This window comes from Vidua macroura, chromosome 18 (assembly GCF_024509145.1).
Source record: "Vidua macroura isolate BioBank_ID:100142 chromosome 18, ASM2450914v1, whole genome shotgun sequence".
In the NCBI taxonomy this organism is placed as follows: Eukaryota; Metazoa; Chordata; class Aves; order Passeriformes; family Viduidae; genus Vidua; species Vidua macroura.
In genome coordinates this window covers 8,521,259-8,534,684 of record NC_071588.1, presented here as the reverse complement: position 1 = coordinate 8,534,684, position 13,426 = coordinate 8,521,259, and the positions used below count along the sequence as shown (strand labels likewise).

The 13,426-nt window shown below is 43.9% G+C and overlaps 1 long non-coding RNA gene across 3 annotated transcripts in view; it reads left to right on the top strand.

Moving 5' to 3' along the window:
* Nucleotides 1-8,881, top strand: part of LOC128816228 (uncharacterized) — a 92,394-nt gene extending 83,513 nt beyond the window's left edge. Inside the window, exons 5-8 of one of the 3 annotated variants that reach the window (XR_008439822.1) lie at nt 1,714-1,864; nt 3,183-3,327; nt 3,399-3,436; nt 8,796-8,846. This is a non-coding gene — a long non-coding RNA (uncharacterized LOC128816228). Of the gene's footprint in view, nt 1-1,713; nt 1,865-3,182; nt 3,328-3,398; nt 3,437-8,795 lie in introns of all 3 variants that reach the window. The other 2 variants (XR_008439820.1, XR_008439821.1) reach the window with 2 other exon arrangements.
* The last annotated feature ends 4,545 nt before the right edge of the window (nt 8,882-13,426 follow it).

Here is a 13,426-nt window from a genome sequence, read left to right as displayed (position 1 = left end):
TGGGTGGAGATGAGGGTCCAGAGCTTAAAGATCATTCTTTAGTGGGGGAGGTGAAGGAACAGCTCAAGACAGAGTTGCATTTGGCTCTCAGCCCTACTATAACTAAGCCTTTTAAAGCCAGGAGAATAAACTTAATACAAGTCCAGTCTCTAACCCTTTTGTCAGAGGAAAGCGAGGCCCCCTGTACTCTTTAAGACAGGGTGGAAGCAGATATGATGGCATTAGCTGAATTCTTCCTATTGCCACTTTCTAAATATGGATTTCCCTGTACTTGAAATTGTAAAAGCACGTGAAGTCATTAAGACTCAGTTTGCTCAAGAGGCAAAGAGGGGCAACCCTTACCTTCAGCATTATGACTTCTCAGGCCCTCTCTTACTCTGTGCCATACCACGCCTGCTGCTCAGCATCCATGCCCTGCTTTTGCCTTCAGCATTGCACAAAGCCACTCCACAACAAGCTGGAGACCTGAACAAGAGGATGATTGCCCCTCACAGCTCTTATATGGGGCTTGTTCACAGTCCTAGGCTGACAAAGCTAAGGGAGAGGAAGAGATGGCTAGCTGCATAGCAGCAGAGACCAGGATACCTCTAGAGGGAAGGCTTTTTCAGACCATTATTTAATGTCTGAAAGGAGGGGAAAGAAGCTGATAAAAACATGCACGGCAAACATGGTTGGCAGCACACTGGGCACAGGCCTTGAGAGACAAAGACAAGGCCCAGCCAGTTCCCCTGCCTTTTGTCACCTCCAGACCCCTGGGCCCCTGCAGCCTGTATGCCCATGTGTAATTGCATTGCAGACTCCCTTTGTAGTGCTGTGACTGGGAGATTTTCCTGATGGTCTGGAGCCTCCATACATCATGTTAGGGAGAAAAGTGTAATTGTGGCATTCTAGACAAACTCCTCAACCTACAGAAAAGGACTTCACAGTGGAGTGGGTTAAACACTGGAACAGGTAGTTCAGCAAGTGTATGAAAGCTCTATCTTTGCACATTTTCAGAACCCAATTGGATAAGGACTAGAGCTACCTGACATAGCTTTGCTAACTCTCCTTTTTGCTATGCACACTTCTAAAACAGCCATCCCCTTGGCTGCCTGATGAAGTGCTTTGGCTGTAACAGTTAGCAAAGAACAACAGGCTAAATGAACGATCAAAGGCTCCCTCCCACTGCATGGTTTCACTCCCATGTTTGATTCCATCAGCTTAAAGTGACACAGGCAGTCATGGTTTAGATGGGATGCTACTTAATTTTGCTCAGAAGAGGCCTTCTTTGAAGGGCAGCACAACTTAAACATCTCTGGTTTTGTAACAGGCTTTATAGTTTGCTTGCAAATATTTTTGTATGTGCTCACAGATCATCCCTTCAAGCATCTCAAGGCTGTCTGAAGAACTTAGTGCTTCCCAGTCTTGTTTTGCTTCATATAAAAGAAATGCACTTTAATTCTGTCCTTTCTCCAGGCTAAATGAGGCAGGGAGAACCAGCCACTACAGAAAGTTTTAGAAATAGGTCTTTTTGTTCAGAAGGCTTGGAGAAACTTTGTGCTTTGCTTTGTACTTGCAATATTAAGAGATCTCTTACCTTTACTGCTATACTGTATGATTTGAGGTCAGGTTGTTAAAGCATCACCTTTCTGAATATCTCAGAAGAGTAAACTCACTGAGATGTCAAGGAGGGCTGTTCAAGATGCTGATGCTTTCATGTATTGCCTTTTCTAGGGAAGACTGAAGCCATAGAGCATGGAATCCAACCCTTCTTCTAGCTACCCAAGGGCAGGAAAAACACCTACAGCTGCTATGGAGCACTGGAACTTCCAGTTGTATATGTTTTCAGGGCACAAGCCACCTCAGGAAAGCTGCTTTTCAAAAGGTATGTAATCTCTTGTTTAGATTAGAAAAACTGAAAAGGGAAAAAAAGAAAAACATTTAGCTTTGGCATCAAAACAAAGCAAGTCTTTCTTTTCCCTAAGCTTCTTTAATTGTGCTTCATGCAAAAGAAAATGACACTGTAAAAATGAATGGGGATGAAGGTAAAGACAAGGTACTGGCATTGGAGATAAGGTTAAATCAGAGCCCAGCAGAAAGAATATGGCAGTGGAAGAAGTATAACAAGTTCATTTTATGTGCCACTGTGTCATGCTTCCCTTTGTTGCTCAAGAATGTTGCTTCACTGGTTCCTAGGGGTGTGAAAGGGCCATGCTGCTGGGATGATGTGACCCACAGACTGCAGGAGCTACTACTGGGCTACCTTTTTATCTGGAAATTGTTGTTTTACCTGTATTACCGTTTTGCTGTGGACCAGGAACCAGTCTGGGCTTTGTAGTCAGAGGTCTTGTGTAGTATGCCAGCTGGTGGAACAGTACTGTACAGGGCAAAAGTGCAATGAGAGCAGGTGGGCACTCCAGCTGAGTCAAGGGAAGTCAGTTTGCCTCTGTAGAAAGCATTCATAGTGGTCAGAAGGTTTGAAGGAACCTGTCTTGTAAGGAGCTCAGAAGTATAAGCTAAATGGTCTTTAAAATAATGTAGATCCCTCTGACCTTTGCTTTCAAATTGAGGAAGCAGGACAAGATGCTCACAGACTGTATTGTGTGTACACATATACAGCAAAGGACAGGAGGAACCTCACAACCCTTGTCAGGAGGGGGAGTTTGTGACAAGCCCTGGCAGATACACACCTCCCCACTGGGAGCGAAGCTGTGCAGCCCAGCTAGGGCATAGCTTACACCAAGGGCTGGCATCTCTCCCTCCTGCCAGTGTTTGTACACATCCTAAACTGCTACTGCATGGTCTGGTGTGAGTCCTGAGACTGGAAGAGGCAGCTGGTAGGTCTGCAGTGCACTGCTGGAGAGCTTCAAGCCTGCTTGCTTTCCTTCCCCTCCTCCAGTTCCCACTGCACCCCCAGTCCTGCAACAAAGACTCCCACTGAAAAGCAAAGTAGCTATAGTGAAAGATTCCCGAGTTGCTGCCCACATCAGCTGTGCTGTTCCTGCAGGCTGTGGCTTGTGTGATGGCAGCAAGGATTCAATTCCATGATTTTTGAATCCTTCCTCTTATGGCACTAAGTCCTTTGTGTGGACCCTCTTTAACCATTTAGGTTTTTAGGCCATGAACTGATCAATGTAAATTTATTAAAGAAATGGAGGTGGAACTCTGCTTCCCTTCTATTTTTCTGTGTTTCCTCTACCTAGAGGTACCAGTACCCAGCTGGTTGTTAGCTCAACCCTACACAGAAAAAAATAAATTAAAAAGAAAAAGTGCTCACCCTCCTCCATCATTTGTTCTGCCCTTCATGATCACAAAGCCTGTTCTGAAGCACCTCTGTGTGAGCTCCAAGTAAGTCCACTGTAACTTCCCCTTCTACCCCTTCCAGCATAAAAGACACTTTATAAGCCTTTGCTCTACAGGACCACACTTCACATGTGAAGGACTCAGAAAAGGCAAGGTAGGACTCCTGTAACAGCTGTAACTCAGATGTTTTTTCACACATATTAATTTTAGTTAATATAGATGGTGTTAACATTAATGCCTTAACCCTTGAGGAAGCTAGCTAATTTCCAGGTCGATATGGCCAGGGAGCTGGCTAATTTCCAGTGTTTTGGGGAGAGAGCCAAGAAGTGCAATGCCAGGGTGTTTCTGGCTGCTGGTGTTCCTGAGTGGACCACATCCGGGTCTGCACTTCATCCTGGGTTTCCAGCACTGCCTGCCACCCCACCACCCTCTGTGTGCGCCACAGGCTAAAGTGTCTTTAACAGCAGGGCTGCCATTACCAAGCTGCAGCTGCGTGTTCTGATACTGTCACCCAAAATGCCCAGAAGGGAACAAACTGGCAGCTTATTAACTGAGCTGTAGAAGGCTGGCAGCTTACAAACAACAGCCACCGTGGAGTAGGAGTTCATGTGAGTACGATGTAGCAAAACAGTGACACCATCACCCATACATGCTGTTACTGAAACATGGGTCTAACCAGGAAAAGGCTGTGGCAAGCAGGCAGGAGAGGAAAAGGGAGGGGGGATTTCAAACACTGCAGCCCAGAGAAAGAAAACCTTGCGTTCGTGTTTACGTCAGTAGCCTGTCTGTGTGCTGACCCCAGGCTCACCTGAGCCTTGGCAAAGCTCCCCTTTGTTCTGTGTTGGCGTTCAGAATCCAGAGTTATCCACCACTTCGTGACCCATTCCACCCAGACAGCCTGCCCATGATTGCTTCATAAAGCAAGACCAGGAATCAAAAACAGGGCATGTTTCCTGAGCAGAGATGGAAAACAGCTGTGCTGGAAAAAAGGAGGGGTTTTCTGGCTGAGCAGTGGAAAATACAGATCAAGGCCTGGTTGTGCAATCTCTGGCTGGCCTTTGGCTGCTATTGTGGCAAGGGGACCAGCTGGACTTGGCAGGAGGCTGCTGCCCAGTGGTGGGGGTAGCAAGAGCCTCTGGTGACAAGGCTAGAAACCCAGAGCTTAGTTCTGCACGTTTTACAGATTCTTGGGGGGCTGAGAACTGACATCTGGTGATGCTGCTCTCACCACTGTCCTGCAGTCAGATCTGTCTGGCCAGTCCCAGATGGTGCTTGAATGGCCAGGCCTGTTACTGCAAAGGCACAGAGCTCTGTAGGGCTGCAGAACAGCAGCATCATCTACCCAGGTGTGAAGCTCAGTTCTGCCTAGTGCTCATAAAGTGCTCCCTGTGCAGTCAGAGCCAGGGGATGTGGTTATGTTGTCTGGCCAGGTTCCTGTTTCTGAATCCCCAGGGCCTGACTGGGGACTGTGAAGGGAGACTGACCAAAAGATCTTAGAGCTAGAATCTGCTGTGCCACTGCTGTCCTCTGAAATTAAGGAAAAGCTGTGTCTTGATTTTACTAGTCTAAAATGCTGCTTGCTTCAAGCATGGCTTCTGGAAGAGTTCTTGATTTTTATCAAGTTCAAAATCTCTAATGAAAAGTAAAGGAACCAGCTGAGTCTGGATCAAGAGACAAGGGATGCAGAATTCTGTCTGTTCTTTTTTTTTTTTTTAATCTAATTATTGTGTACAAGAAGGAGAGAATGGGCAAGAACAGAGAGGGAGAATTAGGTCTTTGCTTCAGAGCCAAATTATCCAAAAAACTATCCTCTTCTGCTGAGAAAGCCCTGCAACAACATCTCTCCTCACTAAAAAGAAAGGGGCAAAATGATGAGAAGGCAGAAGCAAGGGAAGTAGGCAGGACCATGAATCACCTCCTGGGCTGATACAGGCCAGCTACATTGGTCTCTCTTCTTAGCACCTGGAACAGCAGAAGACAGTATGATGGATGTTCTTTGCTGTGTTGGAGCTATGGATGATGCACTGTAACCGCAGGGAGATCGTGCTTTCTTACAACTGGCTCAGCTACTGAGCTGAAACATATGGATCCAAACCTTGCTCTGCAGCAGCTTCCAACAGTGTTCATCACTAAGACAGCACAACTGCAGGGCAAAAAAGCAAACCCAAAACTGATCACTGCTACAGAGCCATGAAGGAAAGGAAGGAAGGAAGGAAGATGTGATATGGTGACCTGTAGCAGGGAGGAAACTGCAGAATTTAGGCAAGAGCAGTGCCCAGAGGAGATGCAGAGGGAAGCAATTTTGTTCCAAATAGCAAATTTTGGAGTATTTATGGTTCTGAGTTGGGAGCTGAATGTGATAAACACATCCTATGGAAGGGGTGAGAGACTTAAAGCTCTGCTGAGAGCAGCCAACCTCTCCTGTGGGAGATCCAGTTTGATTCTTCAGGTGCAGCTTATGGGGGCTGCAGGAGCTGCCTCCCACAGCACAAGAAAACAAGACGACAAAGAACAATGCACTTTGCTATGGCAGTGCACCTGCTTTAACTATTACTGGTTTAAGCCAGGTCACACTAAACTTGGTACACAGCAGGCTGTGCACAAGTGCACACAAAATCAATTTGCTAAAACCTGGACAACTTTGTAAGACATCCAGACAAACAAAACTCAGACACAATATTAATAGTTAGTAACTGCTTCAGCAGTCTTAGGCCTTTTGAAAATGTAGTATTATTGCAGATGAAATCTCTAGTGGTTCCGTTTATCTTCAATAAGAAACAGGATGAAGGCATATTTTAGAAATAATTTGCAAAGTGAGATGCTAGTCTTTCAGCCTTCACTAACCTGAAATTATTCTTTACTGAAAAAATTTCCTTCCTTTTTAACTTCTTAATGCGGTACCAGTCATGATGATTCATTTGAAACAAACATTCTCCATCTTTATCTACTCAGCAGAGTCCAAATGGGACCTTAACAGCGGCTGAAACAACATCTCATTAAAAAAAAAATTGTTCCCATGGAAAAGTTCCAATTTTGATGAAATATTTCCTGCAAGAAAGCAAAAACCAAACCTATCGTTCAAAGGTTTGACCCAAATTCTGCTCTTCAAGAGGGAGAAGGGTAGTGGAGAGGAAGCGAGCGAGTGTGGGTTTGGGAGAAAAGAAATCCTACCAATAAATGGGGATAATGAAAGCAGAGGGAAGAAAGTACAAATTCCCAGGCATTCCAGACATATCTGGTATCCTTTACATCCTGCACTCTGCACTTCAGTTGTACATATTTCAGTGTTCCACTGCAGAGGCAGCTGCATTTCAGTTGGGAGTTACTGTATGAAGAGTTTTGTATAGTTGTTACAAGATCTTATGAGATGAAAAGAGCTGACCACGGCAAAGAAAGTAAAATAGAACATGCAATCTTTTAACTATGCTAGAAACCACTTATGCCACAGAGAAATGGGTGCCAGGAAGCAAAAACTTCCAGAAGAAATTAGAAATAAAAGGGAAAAACCAGAAAAAATTACTGGTAGCTGGGAAAAGACTGCAGGCTCATTACCACATCCGAGATGTTGAAAAACAGCCTCTGGTTTTCTGTAGCTCTTCATCTGTTTTTCTGTTCATTTTTGTCCTTCTCTTTAACCTTGCTGGGTAAAACACATCTCCAAGGACAAATAAAAATTATTTTCTTGCCAGTGCTGCTGACTTTGCAACCTGTCAGAAAACGGACTAAACTTGAAGCTCCTTCAGTCAGTCACTTTAAAATATAGTCAGCATTGTGTTTAAAGAAAAAAATGAACTATATGAATTCAACACTAGGGTTACTGTACTGCGTATTATTACAGCATTCTACTGGGCTCTGGGAGAAACAGCACAACTGAGCTGATGAGTAAGTGTTACAAAGGAAGTGCTACAAAATATTAGGCTTGGCTCTTGCAGTGTAGTGAAGATGCTTTATTTGTTTCAATTAAACAGGTATTTTATTAAAGAATTCTTAGATCAAAAAAAAAAAAAAAATTGGCCTAGGAACCCGAAAAAATACTATTTAGAACCCAGGTTCAGAAAATGTGAATTAATTTTGCTAGGGTCACATTTAACCTTGCCAAGGAAAAATTACTGAATTGTAACATTGGAGGGGTTGTAATCTGCAGTGGGTGCTTCTGTCATCAATTACATTAATCTTCCATGGAAGCATTTACCCCTTTTACCTGCACCATAGGTGGGTGGAGAACTATGATTTCTTTAGGAAACTTTCCTGCCTCAGCTTCCTTGCTGCTCCTCATAGTTACACTTAGAGCCCAAATAGTCTGGAGGGATTTATGGATTGGCAGGTCCACCTACCATCTATTATCTCTGGCAAACGCTGCTTTCAGACTGCGGTTAGGACAAAACAGGGGTAACTTTTCAAAATCAGCCTCATCTTGCTCAAGGTCACAACAAAAAAAGTGAAATTATCATTGGTCCATTATCCATTGCCTGCACTGTTTCTCTGTGCCTGCCTGGCCCACACAATTAATCCTTTCTTACATTCTAACAAGTGTCAGATTTTGGCTTATGAGCCAAGTGTAGAGGTGCATAAAATGCAAGGTTGAGTGCCTTTTTTAGGCTGTGTATGTGTGGGGGGGGTCTCTTTGTGAAGTAACTGTTTCAGATCCGTGGGCAAGAATAAATGAAGAGAAAACATGGAGAGAGTCAGTTATAGGAACAAGGTGAACTCTAGAGCAAGAGACGTAATTTTTCAATCAAGCTTTTAATGAAAAGATCATAAAATAACAGTTCTCATCACTGTACATTAAGACTGCAAATTTCTGAATGCTGAGATCATATTATAATTTCTGTATCTTTTTATATGACACTTGAGTTGAAGCCACAACTATTGTGGCTCTGACCTGAATTCAAGCTCTTGAAGGAAATGAACAGAACATTGCAGCAGGAATGCTGGCCTTTCCCTTGACCTTCCCTCCTTTCCCCCCTCCCCAGGAAACATCCAGGGCTTCCAGACTGACTGATAGTTAAGGCTTAAAATTAAAAAAAACCCAAACAACAAAAAACAAAAACCAAAAGGGGTGATGCAACATCCCTTTTTCAGTTGTATCGAAAATATTAAAATAAAATGGGGAAAAATATCCAGCCAGCCAGAACAAGATCCTCTCCTCATAGAAAAGTTATCCCCAGCCAGTCAAAAGTCCCGTGGAAGGTCAGAGGAACAGCTGTACTCAGAGTGCTTCGATTGGTAACTTGTGACAGAGGAAGTTTAAACCAGCCCCACTCCTCAGGGAAAGCAGCACTATGAAGTGGGTCCCTAACTGCCAACAATGCCACATCAAGTGTGGTGGTTCAGACCTGCCCCACCACATGCCACAGGGGCTGCTCTGTTCCAAAAACACGGATCTCCTGATCCCTGTGTTCAACACTGGCCTTCAAAATGCTCAGGAAAATTAGGGAAGTAAGGAAAGAAGATGGTGGCAATAGGAGACAATGGAACAAAAATACATTTCTCTCTCTAAACTTATGTTTCAGGATCTTTGAGCTGTTAGTTAAAACAAGGAAAGCAGAATAAACAGCAGTTTTGATGTGGCAGAAAGATGAACCAGGGCTGAAACAAAGGAGTCTTCCTGACTTGGAGGACCAGCTAGGAACCTTACAGCAGAGCTGGAAATGCCTCACAAGGGTTCACAAATCTTTTCCTTTTGCAAAGAAAGCAGCAAATTTAGTGAGTCTAACAGGAAGTAATCAAAGGTGAAATTTCTTACCCTATCCTGAAAAAATGCAAAATATGAGGAGTGGAAAGGGGCTGAGAAACAGCTTTTCCTTTTGCCTGCTTGTCTCCTGCACCAAAATCAGGATCATAAAGTACCATGGGACTTAAAACACTGCAAAAGGCTACTTTCAGCTACTGAAAGCAACCCCTAAATTTTCTTTTTCAAGAATATGGCCAGTTCTGGAGTGCAAGAATAAGCTTATAAAAATAAAGGATTTTACAGTAAATGGAGACTTTACTGATGTTGAGCAAATAATTACTTAAATAAAAACTAAGAAAAAATGCCCAAAGTCTCTTTAATTATTCCAGAATCACAGCTCTGAGTTAATTTAGATTTTAAATTCTTGCTTAAACAAATGTTTATCCAATCGTGCCATGTCAATGATGAGCGTTTCTGGTGTCTGGGGACAGCTCAATGTTTGCTACCTAGAGCCTCTTAAACCCAGTTAAAATGTAGGGCAGTTTTGTCTCTTTGTTTTTTTTATTTGCTTTTTCCTTAACTCCAGTACTGCTTATTGGAAAGGTTTCAGAATTTGGCAAATATCCAGAAATCAGCAAACATCCTTTCTTCATGCTAATTTGTAAGGCTGTAGTAGGTGCTGACTCCGCCAATACTGGAACAAGAGGCTTTGTAAAGCACAGCTTCTCCCAGGGGCTCAAGCCCCCCTGTGCTGTGGCGAACCTGACGCTTCAGTATTGTTTGCAAGGCCCACCATGAGATGGCACAGAGGCTGTGGGCTTTGGCACGGAGCTTCCTCTGCCTGTCCCAGGCCTCAACTCCTCACTTCTGAGATCCTTATTGCTACCACAGTAAACAGTGAGGGATGAGAGACACTTTAAAAAGGAGCTACATCCTGTCCTTCAGGCAGGACAACAGACTTGTCTCAGTCACAAGCTGCAATCAGAAGCACACAGCTATTCCTCAAGTGACTTTTACCTTCTCTGGATTTTGCCAGCAGTCACCTCTGATTTCATTTTGTTTCACTAAGTGTACTGGATGTTTCTCTGGTCAAGACCCATATTCCTGCTTTTCAGAACTGAAGCAACATGGTAAAATACTGCTAACCCAGACTTTGAATCTGCACTGCTTGAAAACAATGCTTTCCACACACAAGAGAGAGAGGAAAACAAAAACAAAAACCAAAACAGGAATCTTAAAAGAGTGACACTGTAAATTGAAACATTTAAATACAGCAAAACATAAATTCCTCTTCTATGCAAAGCTACAAAAGTCCAGTCTTTGTATTGTCTTCACAGGTTATGGTTTATGGCTATGCTGAGTCTCTGAGATTCCTTTTTTCTTTTTTTTTTTTTTTTTTTTTCTTTTTTTTTTTTAATATATTTTTTTCATTTTTTGAAATCCTGTAGAGAAGACCCTGCGGACACATCTTTGTGTTTGCAACTTTCTGAATTACATTGCAAAACTGTGCATACAGAATCTGAGAAATAAATACATTCATTACTGCACATACATATTGATACAAAAACAACACTGTCAAATAGTGTTTGCACCATCTTTGTTAGATATTAAGACCAGGCAAAATTAATATTTCATTTTCCATCAGCCCCCCCTCAAATGTTTGAGGTGGCTTTGGTGTAGAAGGTAAAAGCTACAAAGGGTCAAGACTAATGATGGGGAGCTTTCTTAAACGTTTTTATTTTTGGCTTCAGTTTTAGCAAACCATCCTCATTGGTCATCTTTAAACTGTTCTACCATGCAGATCGGCTTAGGTTTCCACCTAGGCAGCCTTAGGAGTTTTGGTTGGGCTCTGTGCAGGACTGTAAGGTCTGGAGTGAATCAATCCAGCGGTTCCATTACGGGGGCCCAGAAGACCCAGAGAGCCCAGCCCGGCTCCCAGCCCAGCCCAGGCCGGCCCCGGCCCGGCTCGCACAGGACGCGGCCGCTCGGTGCCCCCGAGGGCAGGGCCGGCAGCGGGCCGTGCTCTGCCGCGACAGCGGCCGCAAAGCCTCACAGAAGCTGCGTGTCAATAGCTCTTTGGTGTCTTCTGTGATCTTTGTGGCTCCTGCTAACAGCCCCAAGTGCACAGAGCTGGGCCTTTGGGGATTTTTTGCCAGGAATTTGGTTTTGGAAGCTTTGCAGTAAAGCACTGGAAAACAGCCCGGCTCCCCATGGCTAAAGTTAAGGAGATGTGCTGGGTACAGCAGCTCCCAACATCTTCTAACATCCTTTCTTATCTCTAGAGCTTCTTGCATCTCCATTTGCCCTCTTGGTTCCCTCAGACTCCTCTGAGGAAGAGGGAGGCTGGAATGCCTCTACAATAGTGCCTGGGTCTCACTCCCAGCAACATCTCTCATGGATTGAAGGAAAAAAAAAAAATTCTACATGCCATATTTCTAATTGCCCACCCTCTCCCCACCCGCCCGGAGCAGTGCTGGAATGCAGGCTGGGACACAGATTCCTCCTCCCAAGCTGGGGAACACTGCGTAGCCTTCAGAGACAAACCAATGGAAAAAGCAAAGATTAATTTTGACTGGCCCCTAGATCTGTTGAGGTCTGAAACTGTAAAAGTTTATGTAAACAATGAGATAAATATATTAGTACTTTTCTGAGCCAAGTGAGGTTCCATACTCATTCAAATGTGCTTTGGTTTAAAAAATAGTTTTGTGAATTTGGGTATGAGCTTCTTATTCTTTTATACAACTTTTGCTATTTTATCTTCTTTTTTCCTGTTATTCCGAAAACATTCTGGAACTAAGTGACTAAAGCATATACTTAAGCTGCCTGGCCTCTTTTTTATCTTTTTTTTTTTTTTTTTTTTTTTTCCTTTTAAACTGTATTTTTTTCCTCTTGAGGCTCTTTGTGTATTTAAAAAAAAAATCAAAATAAAATTTAAAAAAAACCAAAAACGCAGCTCCCTCCCCCCCCCAACTCTTAAAATCTTAAATATGAAACTAGTGTTTTGCTTTCTCATTAAAATACAGAAAAATGTTGATACAATACTATGTCGTACAAATGCAGTTGAGTGTTTAGGCCCCAAGCAGGCCTGAAACAGTCCCTGAAGTTTTGACTATTATTAGTAATTCATTATTACTGTCACAATTTGGAAAACGTTGTTTATACTCAGTCTATGGAACACAACTTTACACAGCTATCTGCAAAAAGAACATAATTTCCTTTTGTACAATACTCTTGCTGTACACAGACTTTATGTCGTACTGTTTAAGTGCTGGGGAGGGGATTAAAAAAAAAAAAAAAAAAAGATGCTCCAAAAAACAGTTTTAAAAAATAGCACTGGGTCCTGAAAGTTCAACGTAATTCTCAAGGCTTAATAAAAAAAATGAAGACGGGGCCTGGGGCAGGGGGAGAAGCTACATCACCACACAGACGTAAAAATGGAATTAAGAGAGGGGGAGCAGGGGTTTGCCTGGTGAGGAGCTCCGTGCCGGTGCTGCCTCGGGCTGTTCCCGGGCTCGGCTCCCTCGGTCCCAGCGAGAGCCGCTGTCCCAAGGTGACTTCTGGCAGCTCCAGCCTGCCGTCCCCAGCGCCACTGCAGGGGCAGAGCCGCATCCAAACCCCGCGGCACGGACAGGGCCCGTGCCGGCCCTAGCACTGCTAACGGAGCTAACCGCTGCTTTGGAGATGGGCCCTCGGCCGGGCGGCTCCAAGGGAGCCAGAGCGGGGTCAGCTCCGCCGTGGGTGGCTGGAGGGGAGGTAAAGGCGGGGTGAAAGTGCCGAGGAACTCATCTTGCACAGCTGTCCCTGGGCTCTGCTCAGATTCCCTCTGAGAGCAAGGTAGATGGCACGGCCTTCCCTGTCCTTCCCAAAGACTATCTATTCTGGGGACATTCTCGGGGGGGGGGGGGGGGGGGGGGGTGCTGACAAAGACTCTAATTCAATGTATAATAAAAAATGTGGAAGTGCTAAAGACGCTAAAAACCCACTTAACCCCCGAAAAGAAAACAGCGCGTCTCAGCACAATTAGACAAAACCAAAAGTCCATGCACCCCTCCCGCGCTCCAGGGCTCGCAGGCGTCCGGGAGCAAGCGGACAATGGCACTGGGAGAAGCACACGGGAGCGGCTGGAGAGGGGCGAGTGTTCCCTGTAATGTGACACCAGGCCAAGGCTCAGCGCCTTCGGGTTGTCTATTGCTTGGAGCCTGGATTCCAGTTTCCTCAGTTCAGTCAATTGACCCAAAAACTTCTCATGGACTAGTCTACCTTAAAAAAAAAAAACCAAAAACTGAAACAAAACAAAACAAACAAAAAAAACCAAACAAGCAAAAAACAAAACAACAAAAAAAAAACCAAAAAAAAAAACCCCAATAGAAAATTAAGCTTATATTTGTTTTAGTCAAACATGCTCACTTTTTTCTTCTTTTTTTTCTTTTTTGGTCAAAACTTTTAAAAAATTGTTTGTTTTGTTTTGTT